Source organism: Ictidomys tridecemlineatus, chromosome 1 (genome assembly GCF_052094955.1).
Source record: "Ictidomys tridecemlineatus isolate mIctTri1 chromosome 1, mIctTri1.hap1, whole genome shotgun sequence".
Taxonomy (NCBI): domain Eukaryota; kingdom Metazoa; phylum Chordata; class Mammalia; order Rodentia; family Sciuridae; genus Ictidomys; species Ictidomys tridecemlineatus.
Window position 1 is genome coordinate 57,657,427 of NC_135477.1, and position 11,459 is coordinate 57,668,885.

The following is an 11,459-nucleotide window of genomic DNA, read 5'->3' on the forward strand; positions in this document are numbered from 1 at the left end:
AGAGAGAGAGAGAGAGAGAGAAAGAAAGAAACTAACTCTCAGTGTTCCTAAAGGGAGAAGTCCAAGGAGAGGGATAAGGAGAGCAGCTATTGTCTAGGAGTTTATATAGATCTATAGGGTTAAGGAGTTAGCCCCTGACCCAATTCTGGGTAAGGCACTCAGTGCTCAGGAACTCTTCATGCGCTCTTTGGTCCAATCAGATTACCATGTCTCCTTTGATTGGGGTCTGGGTACCAGGTAGTACATGTCTCATTATCAGTTAGTTCTCTTCTTTTTCTCTACTTACACAGGAGTTGGCCTGGTCTTGATGACACTTGGCTTGTGTCTGTAGTTTCTCAGTCCTGCTACACAGAGACCTGGCCTCAAAGGAGATCATGTTTCCTGCTTATCCATTTTAACCCTTTCTCCTGCCTCAACAATGAGACAGGGGTCTAATAGGTGGTCAAAATAGGGTCAGGAAAAGGTCGTGGGAAAAGTCATTTCAGAACAAGATTCAGTACAAAACAGGAACTAGCTAAACCACCATATCACCACCTAATTGTGAGAGCAGAACATACAAAAGCAAACAGGGGGTTCAAAATAAGACCCTGAAATGGCCACATAAGAAACAACCAATCTTGAAGGACCAAGTAAGTGACATTTTAAGTTTTCCTAATCAGTTTATAATTATGTTCTCAATAAAACACAAATTAATCAAACAAAAAAAAAAAAGAAAGAAAGAAAAAGAAAGAAACAACCATCAACTAGCCTTAAGACCCAGTAACAGCTAGAAACCAATCAGAATAGGGATCAACACCTTCTCTAAAAAAACCCATTAAAGAAAATGTGCTAAGACTTAAATGGCAATCTTGCCCCTCCCATGCACTGTCACCAGAGTTCTGTACTTTCTCTTTCTTAATAAATTATCTTGCTTGCTTGAATCTGAGTTGAAAATGTTCATTCTTCAACTCCATGGAACACAGATCCAATCTAATTTCGTCCAGCAACAACGCCACAAAGAGAACAAGACCCAAATCCTTAGCCTTGTCTTTGAGGAGCTGACAATGACTTTGAACTTTTATAGACAGGGGAATGAGGAAAAGGGTTGGGGATTTGCCTAACTGGAGGCTTTTCACAGTTGTTGTTACACCAGGACTCAAGAAAAGACCACTGACTCCAATTAAAATCAAATTAAAGCAAGCTTATTATTTCGACTGGCCGGGCTGCCTCTCCCTCCCAAAACGGCAGGAACAAGACAGCACTGCAGCTTTCTTGCTGCCCAGCTTTATAGCCAGAAAGTTACACAAAGGGGGTTACAGATAACAGAACTCTGACAAGCATCACACTAATGGTAGTTTACATTTTTTTTTTGCTGGCCCCAACATCAGAATTTATGAGGACTATTAGAGCCTCAGAGAGGGTCATTGTCTGTCCAGGGAAGGCCAAGATTTGTGAGGTGTCACTAAAGTTTCAGAGAGGGCTGCTATCTGGTCAGAGAGCCAGGCATGGGTGAGTTCAAGGCACGGGCAGGCATTCCAAGCAGGTTCAGAATTTTCAATAATTTATAGTAAAGCCGAAATTATCCTTTCATGGCTTTGTGGCAAGATGGTTTCCAATTTTAATAAAAGATCAGGTTGGGTCTATCACTGTCAAAGCAGGAGACCTTGCTCAGGCTCCTCTGTCCATCATTACCTCATGATTGGTGGGGGAAGACTTATTGGAAATAAGAAAGTTGCTGTTGGAGGTGGGTGGGAGTGATGACAGTGGCTTCAACTCATTATAAGATTTTTTAGGATCAGATTTTGTTCCTGGAATTCAAGGCAAAGAAGATGGAGGCAAGATGGAGGCAGAGATGCTAAGTCTTTAATACTGGGTTTAGCCACCTGTTGGACATCTGCAGGCAAAAGTGAAGAGTCTAAGTCCTTGTCACAGGATCACACTTTGTAGTTTTCCAAATACTTAATTGTACATTCATTCATTCAGTTCCAACAGGCTTAAATTAGTGATTGGCCCCAAGTCATAAAATTAGTACATAGCCTAGCTAGGTCTTCAATCTAGGTCTGTCTGGCTATGAGCCCAGTTCTTTTTCCACTACAAGTAGCTAAATATCTACTGGAATGACATCTGATGTTGGTAATAGTAGAACTAGGCTGTTAGGGTAATCCTTTGCAATTATGTAGGTTATTTTTGGGTTTTACAAGTTCACAGTCCTGAGTACTAAGCGATTCAAGCTAAAAAGAGAGTTGCTATTGTTAGTGGCACGATTTTCCTCCAGGGTATTTGCCAAGAACTATTTACAAACCAGACTGGGCTGGAACAGGCCCAGTAAGAGAGGGGAAAGGGTAGCCGTGAGGTCAGCAGGCTCCAGTCCTTGGACTCTGAGTCAAGTCCTCCAGTTGCTTGGCACGAGCTGGGAAGAATAAATCCAAGCTAGGCAGGCATTCCATTCAACAAAGTTCAACAGAGGGGAATCCAAGGAAAGTAGAATTTCAAGGCAGGTCTTTTATTGTAAGCTCACACCTGGGGAAAGTCAAATAAAGGTAAATGAAAGGGTAAAGTTTCTAAGCTGCAAAGCCTGAGTTAAAATGTAAAGGACCAGGCATTGTAAACCTGCTTCTAAACTGCAAAGCCCGGGTTAAATTCCTGAGGCAGTTAAGACAATGCCCTACTGGTCATTTGGTTGTTTAATAACTTAGGACTCTGTGTAGCCCAGCACGTAGGCATTCAAGGCCCAAAACCAATCAGTTTGAATGTGTACCCCGCTTAGAAGTGACCAATCACCCCTGCCCAGCCTGTTCCCACCAATGAATGTACTAATCAAGTCTAAGAATTGTTGTTTGATTTTTCCCCGGTGTATGGTGATTTGTTAAAAGAGACTGTGATGTATGCAAAGCCCCCGCCCTCCCCAAAAAGTGTACTTAAGCACTGCTCAACCCCTGCCCTGGGCTCTGGGCTGCTCTCCTTTCTTGAGTGGGCATGGAGCCCCAGCATGCTGGTTCAATAAATCCCCTTCTGCCAATTGCATGAGTGGTCTCTTGGTGGTGTCTTTCTCTGACGCTTTGCCGGACCCTTACAGTAAAGAGGCAATAATGATTCAATCACCTTGTACTAGGTTAGTGCTTTACAAACAAGGAAGCAGGAGAGAGTCCTCCCTGGCATGGTGGTGCATGCCTGTAATCTCACTGGCTCTGGAGGCTCAGGCTGGAGGATCCTGACTTCAAAGCTGCCTCAGCAATTTAATGGAGCCATAACCAACTCAGCAAAATCCTGTCTCTAAAAAGTTTTAAAAAGAACTGGGGATGTGGCTCAGTAGTTAAGGGCTCTTGGGTTCAATCCCTGGTACCAAAAAAAAAAAAAAAAAAGGGAGCTCTCCAGAATTTTGAATGCCCTTGGACCACAGAGGTGGTGGTGCACCAGCAGAACTGCCTTATTTCCATCCACAAAATGTGTGTGTGTGTGTGTGTGTGTGTGTGTGTGTGTGTCTATATATATATATTTTTTTCTCCCAGGGCTTTGTGTGTGCCAGGCAAGCACTCTGCCACTGAGCCAAATTTCCAACCCCCATAAAAAAAAATTTTACTGTTGATCTACTCTGGGTTGGACAAAAGGGAAATCCTAGATTTGTCCACATTTTCTTTCCAAGCACTTCAGAGCACTAAAGTATCCTAATCAAATCCTCTTTAGTCATTACATTTACCACCCCCAATTATAGATCCCAAACCTTCAGCTCTACTTCTTGCTCTGATCCTGGTGAAGCCAGATTTAAAGATAGGTAGGTAGTGTAGTTAGATAAATCAGGTCTAATATCAAGTATGATAAAGAAAACAGAGACCTTTACCGAGAATGGAGTCCAGGAAACCAGAACACCACCTGGGGAAATTGAAATGTTAATGTCCCCAAGGCAGGAACCAGCTCTAAAGAACTGTTAATGAAGTAGCTCCCAGCAAATGGGGAGGTGCTAATCAAACCACCCCAGGCCCTTCCTGCCAAGATTACTCCCACCCCTCTATCAGTCCACCTGACTGCAGGATAGAGGGAAACAAAGGGTAGGAATGTGAGAGGACTAAAGGAAGACCTTAGATATAAAAAAGGGAAGACCTCCTCTTTCCATGGATTCTACTTTCTGGTCCCCTTCTTCCTCCGGGGAGAAGTCTTTTCTGCTGTCCTTTAATAAAGCCTTCCACTTTCCACTCTACACTTGCCTTGGTGTGCTTCTCTAGTGTTAGATTTCAGCGTTTGGGGAAGCAAGGACTAGTCACTGGTAAACAATGGTAACACTGGGATGCAAAATGTTAGTCAACCTGCACTTCATTTCAAAGACAGTGGTAACATTTTGGGAAGGCATCAAGGGAATTCTAAGATATTAGAAGATGATAGAATATGGTAGCCTTAAACGTCGATGATAGGATGCTTAAACATGAAATGATGGAGAGAAATAGTTGTGGCCATAAGGCATAGATGTTTTAGTTCTCTAAAAATATTTGTCTCCAGTCTCCTTTAAAAAAGTACTTTCTCACAATTGCCAAGATTCTTAAATATACTGTTAATATATTTAAGTCCCTTAAGCTGGGTGCAATGTGCATACCTGTAGCCCCAATGACACAGGAGACTAAAGCAGGTGAAATGCAAATTTGAGACCAGTCTCAGAAGTGCAGGGGTACCCTGGGGCTGGGATTGTGGCTCATTGGTAGAGCTAGAGCTCTTGTCTAGCATGTGGGAGCCAGGCACTGTGTTCAATCTTCAGCACCACATAACAATAAATAAACAAAATAAAGGTATTGTGCCGCAGTCTGGCTGGGCACAAAAATCACGAGCCACTCAAACAGGAACAAATTTTATTTTTGAAACTCCCGCCAATGCCCTGTATGCTCCTAGGAAATATATCGACCCACACACGCGGCGTTCTCCTGGACACACAGGGATAGTAAATGCAAAATGTGGACTATCCTCAGGATGAATTGGAATTAAAAAAAAAAAAACAATCTTTAATATCTATAGCTAAAACATGCCAGGTTTTTGGCAAAGCAGACAATTGGGGAATCCCTGATTGAGCAGGTCCCATAATAACCATCTCATTATTAATGGCTCTTAAATCTTGCAATAATCTCCATTTACCATATTTCTTTTTAATGACAAAAATGGGAGTATTATGGGGAGATGCGGAAGGTTGTATATGTCCCTCCACTAATTGTTGTTTGACCAGGTCATGGGCTACTTGTATCTTTTCTTTAGTCAGGGGACACTGAAGAACCCATACTGGTCTTTCTGATTTCCAAGTAATTTTGATTGTCTCAGTGGCCCTTTCTGAAAACCCAATCCATGTCTATTTATTCCTTGATCTATTTGAATTGGTGCTGTTATACCTTGTTCTTGTTCTCTTAATCTTTTTTCTTTCCTAATGCCTTGTCTAGCCCTAATAGTCCTAGGCACGTTAGGATTGATGTTATTTGTTAATGTCAAACCTAATTGATCTAGGACATCTTGTCCCCATAAATTTATAGGAAGATGATCCAATACATATGGCTGTATAGTTCCTTCACATCCTTCAGGATCCTTCCAATCTAATACCATTATACTTCTATGGGGATTAGTTGCCACTCCTAGGCCTCGAAGCGTTTGAGTGACTTGTTGTAATGGTCAATGTTTTGGCCATTCTTGATGAGATATGATGCTAAGGTAAGCTCCTGTGTCCAGTAGCCCATTCAATTCATGTCCTTGAATATTTAGTTTTAACATTGGGCAAGAATCTAAATTTAAAGACAGCATAGCCCAATCCACACCTGTGGAGCCTAATCCCCTGGAACCTCTTTCTACAGTGTGACTGGAAAATTTATCATGCAGGCTGGGTATTATTAATAACTGTGCTATTCTATCTCCTAGTGAAATTACTGATAAACCTCTTGGAGAACTAGCTATAATTTTTATTTCACCTTCATAATCGGGATCAATTACCCCAGGACTTATCATAAGTCCTTTTAGTGTAGAAGAACTGCGTCCCAATAATAAGCCTACTGTTCCTTGGGGGAAGAGGTCCTTTTACTCCTGTGGGAATGATTTGAACTCCCATCTCTGGAGTTAGTACTGCTCTGGCAGAGGCGCAGATGTCCAACCCTGCACTCCCTCTAGTTTGTCTGATGAGGGATTTAATGGATAATGTGTCCTGGGCACTACCCTGATGGTGTTGCTGGGTTCCTCCATTGCCCAGTATATTTGTAGTTTTGGGCCCTGGAGCATTGGGCCCCCCAGTCTATTTTTTGGCAATGGAGCCTGATGCCTTTCTCCACAATATCGTGGGTAAACACTTGGTCCTTGTCCGTTTTTTGATAACGGAACACCCTCTATGGTGGTTTGAGAATGGCATTCATTAGCCCAATGTCTCCCTCTATGGCATTGTGGGCAAATACCCGGTATTCTATTCCTTTGATACATAGCTTTGTTAAACCCTCCTCCTATGGGGCAACTCCTTTTAAAATGTCCTGTTTGTTCACAATTGTAGCATGTTTTTGGCCTGGCATCTAAAGCCTGTTGTACTGCAGCTTCCAAGACTTGCCCTTGTTCATTAATGTCTCTACATAATTTAATATATGTGTTTAAATCTTCATGTCTCCATGGTCTAATGACCTCTCTGCAGTAACGATTTGCTTGGTCATAAGCCAGTTGTTTTATTAATGGCATTGCTTGTTCTGCATCCCCCAAAATTCTGGCAGATGTTTGAATAAGCCTATCTACAAATTCAGTGTAAGGTTCATTAGTTCCTTGTATTACCTTAGATAATTGTCCTTGTAAATCTCCATGCCCCTGTAAAGTTTTCCATGTCCTAACTGCATCTACAGCAATTTGTGAGTATACGCCAATTTGTGAGTATACGCTGTTGAACCTCATAAGGTCCCTTTCCTAACAACATATCTAGATTTCTTTGAGGGTAACCGGCTGCTGCATTTCGCCTAGCTGTCTCCATGAAAAATTCCTCATTGGCAACCTTCCATAACAAATATTGTCCTCCATTTAGCACCGATCGACACATGTTAGCCCAATCTGCTGGCATCATGTCCAAGTTGGTAACAGATTCGACCATGCTTACAGTGAAGGGTGCTTGCGGACCATAGGTTGTTACAGACTCCTTTAATTGCTTCACTGTTTTGAAATCTAAAGCACGGTGAATTCGTTGCCCTCTTGCCTGCTCAAGTATAGGGCATGCTAATCTTTGAGGTCCTGCCTCAGGATTCCGTCTATCAACTACGGGAGTTGAGGGCCATTCAGCTGTCTCTATAGATGGAGCTGTTGGTTGAATTATGCCCTTTGGTGATAGAACGGAGTTAGTAGCAGCCTCCTGTTGTAGCTCCCCGCCATGGTTGTTTCCCTCTAAGCTTTCTTCCTTTAAATTTTCCTCTGACTAGTTCGAGAGACCTTCTCTTTTGCTTGACCTAACATGTTTTCTACCATAGTCTGGACCTCTAACAATTTGCTTAACAGTCTTTCGGTTTGTTTTTTTACTAATTTCTAATCTACTATAAAGGTAATGCAACCCAATAAGATAACATAAAACAAAACCGAAACAGAATGAAACAAAAACGGAACAAAAAATCGTTGTATCAATTTTCTCTTTCTCAGGGCCGAACAACTTCAAACCTTGAGCCAACCATTTTTCTCAGTTTGCCTGAGAAAGTTCTAGGGATAGGCAGCTTGAAACAAAAATAAAATAAATCAAAGCAAGAACACATTGTTTCTTGAAATGGTCACCCAATCTCTCACCTTCCCTCAGGGGCGAGCAATTTTACTTACCTCTGAGCTTCAGGTGTTTCCCCGTTTGGGCCACCAATTGCCGCAGTCTGGCTGGGCACAAAAATCACCAGCCACTCAAACAGGAACAAATTTTATTTTTGAAACTCCCACCAATGCCCTGTATGCTCCCGGCTGACCCACACACCGCAGCGTTCTCCCGGACACACACCAACAGAAAATCCCTCCTCTGGAATTCCCTCCTACCGCACTTCCCCAACCAATGGGAACTCTCCAGGAGTCCTATAGCAGGCCGAGGTGGACAGCAAGGGTCTAATATCCATTTGAATGCAGATCTTAACATAATCATATCATCTCAATGGCTTGCTGGCATCACCTTTCAACCAAAAATGCCATGCATCATTACTACTTGGCTATGGCTCTTAGCAGTATTGTGTCCAACTACTTCTAAAAAATAAATATTAAAAATTTTTTTTTTAAATATTTATTTTTTTAGTTTTCCGTGGACACAACATCTCTGTTTGTATGTGGTGCTGAGGATCGAACCTGGGCCGCAGGCATGCCAGGCAAGCGCGCTACCGCTTGAGCCACATCCCCAGCCCCATAAAAAATAAATATTTAAAATATTTAAAAAAGTGATTGGTTGGGCCATACATATCCATCTTTCCAAGATCACCCATAATCTTAGGCTGAGAGGGTGGGGCATTCTTTTGGTCTGGGAACTATAAGCTGCCAGTGCGAGTTCTATAAGTGGAACTATAAGAGGTCCAGCACTGCCCAGAAGGGGGAGGGGGGGTCCGGTTCCATTCCCTCATGGCTGCAGTCTTGACTCTCCCTGGGTGAAAAGAAGAGACAGCCCAGGCCTGGTCATTTCACACCAACTTGGTACCACAACACCCAGTTTTGCTTGGAAGAAGGGTTATCTCGCAGCGTCATTACATTCCCCCCCAATCAAAAGCAGTGCCCTTTGTCTCAGGAGTTGGTGGAGGCTTCATCGTGCTCAGTCCCAGGATTCTCTATGGCAGAGGGCCGCTAAGCCTCATCAACGGTCCTGCCCCACCGAGAGTTAATCCAATCAGAGCAAAACATTCAAGCTCCTTTCCCGATTTGGTGTCGTCATTTCCAGTTTATTCCCGGAAGTCCTGCCGTGGAGCCAAATTTGAAGCAAGCCGAGACCCTGGGGCGCCACCACGAAGTTGGGCCTGTTGCAGTTTCCTTGGCTACCTGGGCCGCTTGAGTCCAGCCATCATGCCTCTCCGTGCCCTGTGCACTATCTGCTCGGACTTCTTTAACCACTCCCGCGACGTGGAGCCCATCCACTGTGGACATACCTTCCACCTTCAGTGCCTAATTCAGTGGTTTGAGACAGCACCAAGTCGGACTTGCCCACAATGCCGAATCCAGGTTGGCAAAAGAACCATTATCAATAAGCTCTTCTTTGACCTTGCCCAGGAGGAGGAGAGTGTCTTGGATGCAGAATTCTTAAAGAATGAACTGGATAACATCAGAGCCCAGCTTTCCCAGAAAGAAAGAGAGAAACGGACAGCCAGATTATTATCGACACTCTGGAAGAGCGCAACACCACTGTGGAATCTCTGCAAAAGGCCTTAGGCAAGGCTGAGATACTATGCTCTACACTCAAAAAGCAGATGAAGTTCTTGGAGCAGCAACGAGATGAGACTAAACAAGCACAGGAGGAAGCCCGCCGACTCAGGAGCAAGATGAAGACCATGGAGCAGATTGAGATCCTACTCCAGAGTCAGCGGCCTGAGGTGGAGGAAGTGATTCGAGACATGGGTGTGGGACAATCAGCGGTGAAGCAACTGGCTGTGTATTGTGTGTCTCTCAAGAAAGAGTATGAGAATCTAAAAGAGGCCCGGAAGGCCACAGAGGAGTTGGCTAACAAGCTGAGGAAGGACTTGGTCTCCTCCAAAAGCAAGTTGCAGACAGTCTACTCTGAATTGGATCAGGCTAAGTTGGAGCTGAGAGTGGCCCAAAAGGACTTACAGAATACTGAAAAGGAAATCACGAGCCTGAAAAAGAAGCTAATGATGTTGCAGGAAACCTTGAACCTGCCACCAATGGCCAGTGAGACTGTCAACCGCCTGGTTTTAGAGAGCCCAGCTCCTGTGGAGATGCTGGACCTGAAGTTCCGCAGGCCATCATTCGGTGATGATGTTGACCTCCATGCTTCCTTCAATGTGGATACTCCCCAAACCCAGCCCTCCAACTCCCAGCATGGCCACTCCAAAAGGCTATGCCTTGAGAAGGCACACTCTCCTGTTCAGGACATTCTCAAGAAGATGCCCAGAGGTCCCAAGCAGAAGTTCCAGCTCTCTTTGGCTGGCCAGCACTGTTCAAGAGAACCAGATGAGGACCTGGCTGGTGCCTTCCCTGTCTTTATCCGGAATGCTGTTCTGGGACAGAAACAGCCAAAGAGGGCCATAGCAAAGTCCTGTCGCAGCACAGATGTGGTAAGAACAGGTTTTGATGGCCTTGGAGGCCGGACAAAATTCATACAGCCTACTAACACAGCCATGATTCACCCACTACCTGTTAAGCCCAAGACGAAGGCTAAGCAGAGAGTGAGGGTGAGGACTATAAACCCTTCCTCCCAGGCCATGTTGGATACCTTCCTGTGGCAATGAGAACAGTGAATCTAAGCAGTGGCCAGACATGCCTCCAACTAGAAGATTGGCCAGTAGTGTTTGGAGGGATGGCCTCTCTTCTAGGACAATCCCTGAGAGCAAAGGCAGAAAAGCAGATGAATAGTAGAGTGACAGAGATTGTGCACTTCCTTTGTCCACCTTGCCCTGTTCTGTCACATAGAGCTGACACTACCAGCTTACTGTTTCCATCAGCAAGTGCCTGCTCCTGGTTGCAGCCTCTTGTTTAGAGCTACAATCTAATGTGGCCAGGTTCTTTCTGATCCTGGAAACCAGGATCACTTGTTGACTGTATGCATAAAAGTGCTTGAGATTGTCTCGGCCTGAGTCTGAGCTTCTGCCTGCCTCCCTCACTGCTGGGCATGGCCTGATCCGGGCATGGCCTGATCTAAGCACGGTGTGGAGTAGGGAATGGGGAATGATGGAGTGGGGAGGATAGGGAAAGATTTACATGTAAATTATTATTATTATTTTTTTTTAGAGAGAGAGAGAGAGAGAGAGAGTGTGTGTGTGTGTGTGTGTGTGTGTGTGAGAGAGAGAGAGAGAGAGAGAGAGAGAGAGAAATTTTTAATATTTATTTTTTAGTTCTCGGCAGACACAACATCTTTGTTTGTATGTGGTGCTGAGGATCGAACCTGGGCCGCACGCATGCCAGGCGAGCGCGCTACCCTTGAGCCACATCCCCAGCCCATACATGTAAATTAAAAAATAATTTTTTTTCTGGCAAAAAAAAAGAGAGAAAGAAATGCAGTGATACCCTTTCTCAAACTAAAAAAAAAGGACTGGAGATGTAGGTCAGTGGTAAAGCACCCCTGGGTTCAATCCCCATACCAAAATAATAATAGTAATAATAATAATAATAATAATAATAATAATAATAATAATAATAATAATATATAATGACTATTATTATTTTTAGCTCTTGAGTCCCTTCTGTGTTCCACTCCCCTTCCAATGTCCCTTCCTAAACAACACTAGCACAGGAGACTTGTGTTTGACAGTCCTGGGAAGCCAGACTCAGGATTCAGGGAAGGGAAGGAAAGGAAAGGATCATAGCAAAGCAGCACACACACA

The 11,459-nt window shown here is 43.9% G+C and overlaps 1 pseudogene; it reads left to right on the forward strand.

Annotated features, from left to right (window-relative positions):
- Positions 1-8,907: 8,907 nt before the first annotated feature.
- On the forward strand, positions 8,908-10,509 carry LOC101962452 (E3 ubiquitin-protein ligase TRAIP pseudogene; annotated as a pseudogene).
- Positions 10,510-11,459: the final 950 nt, after the last annotated feature.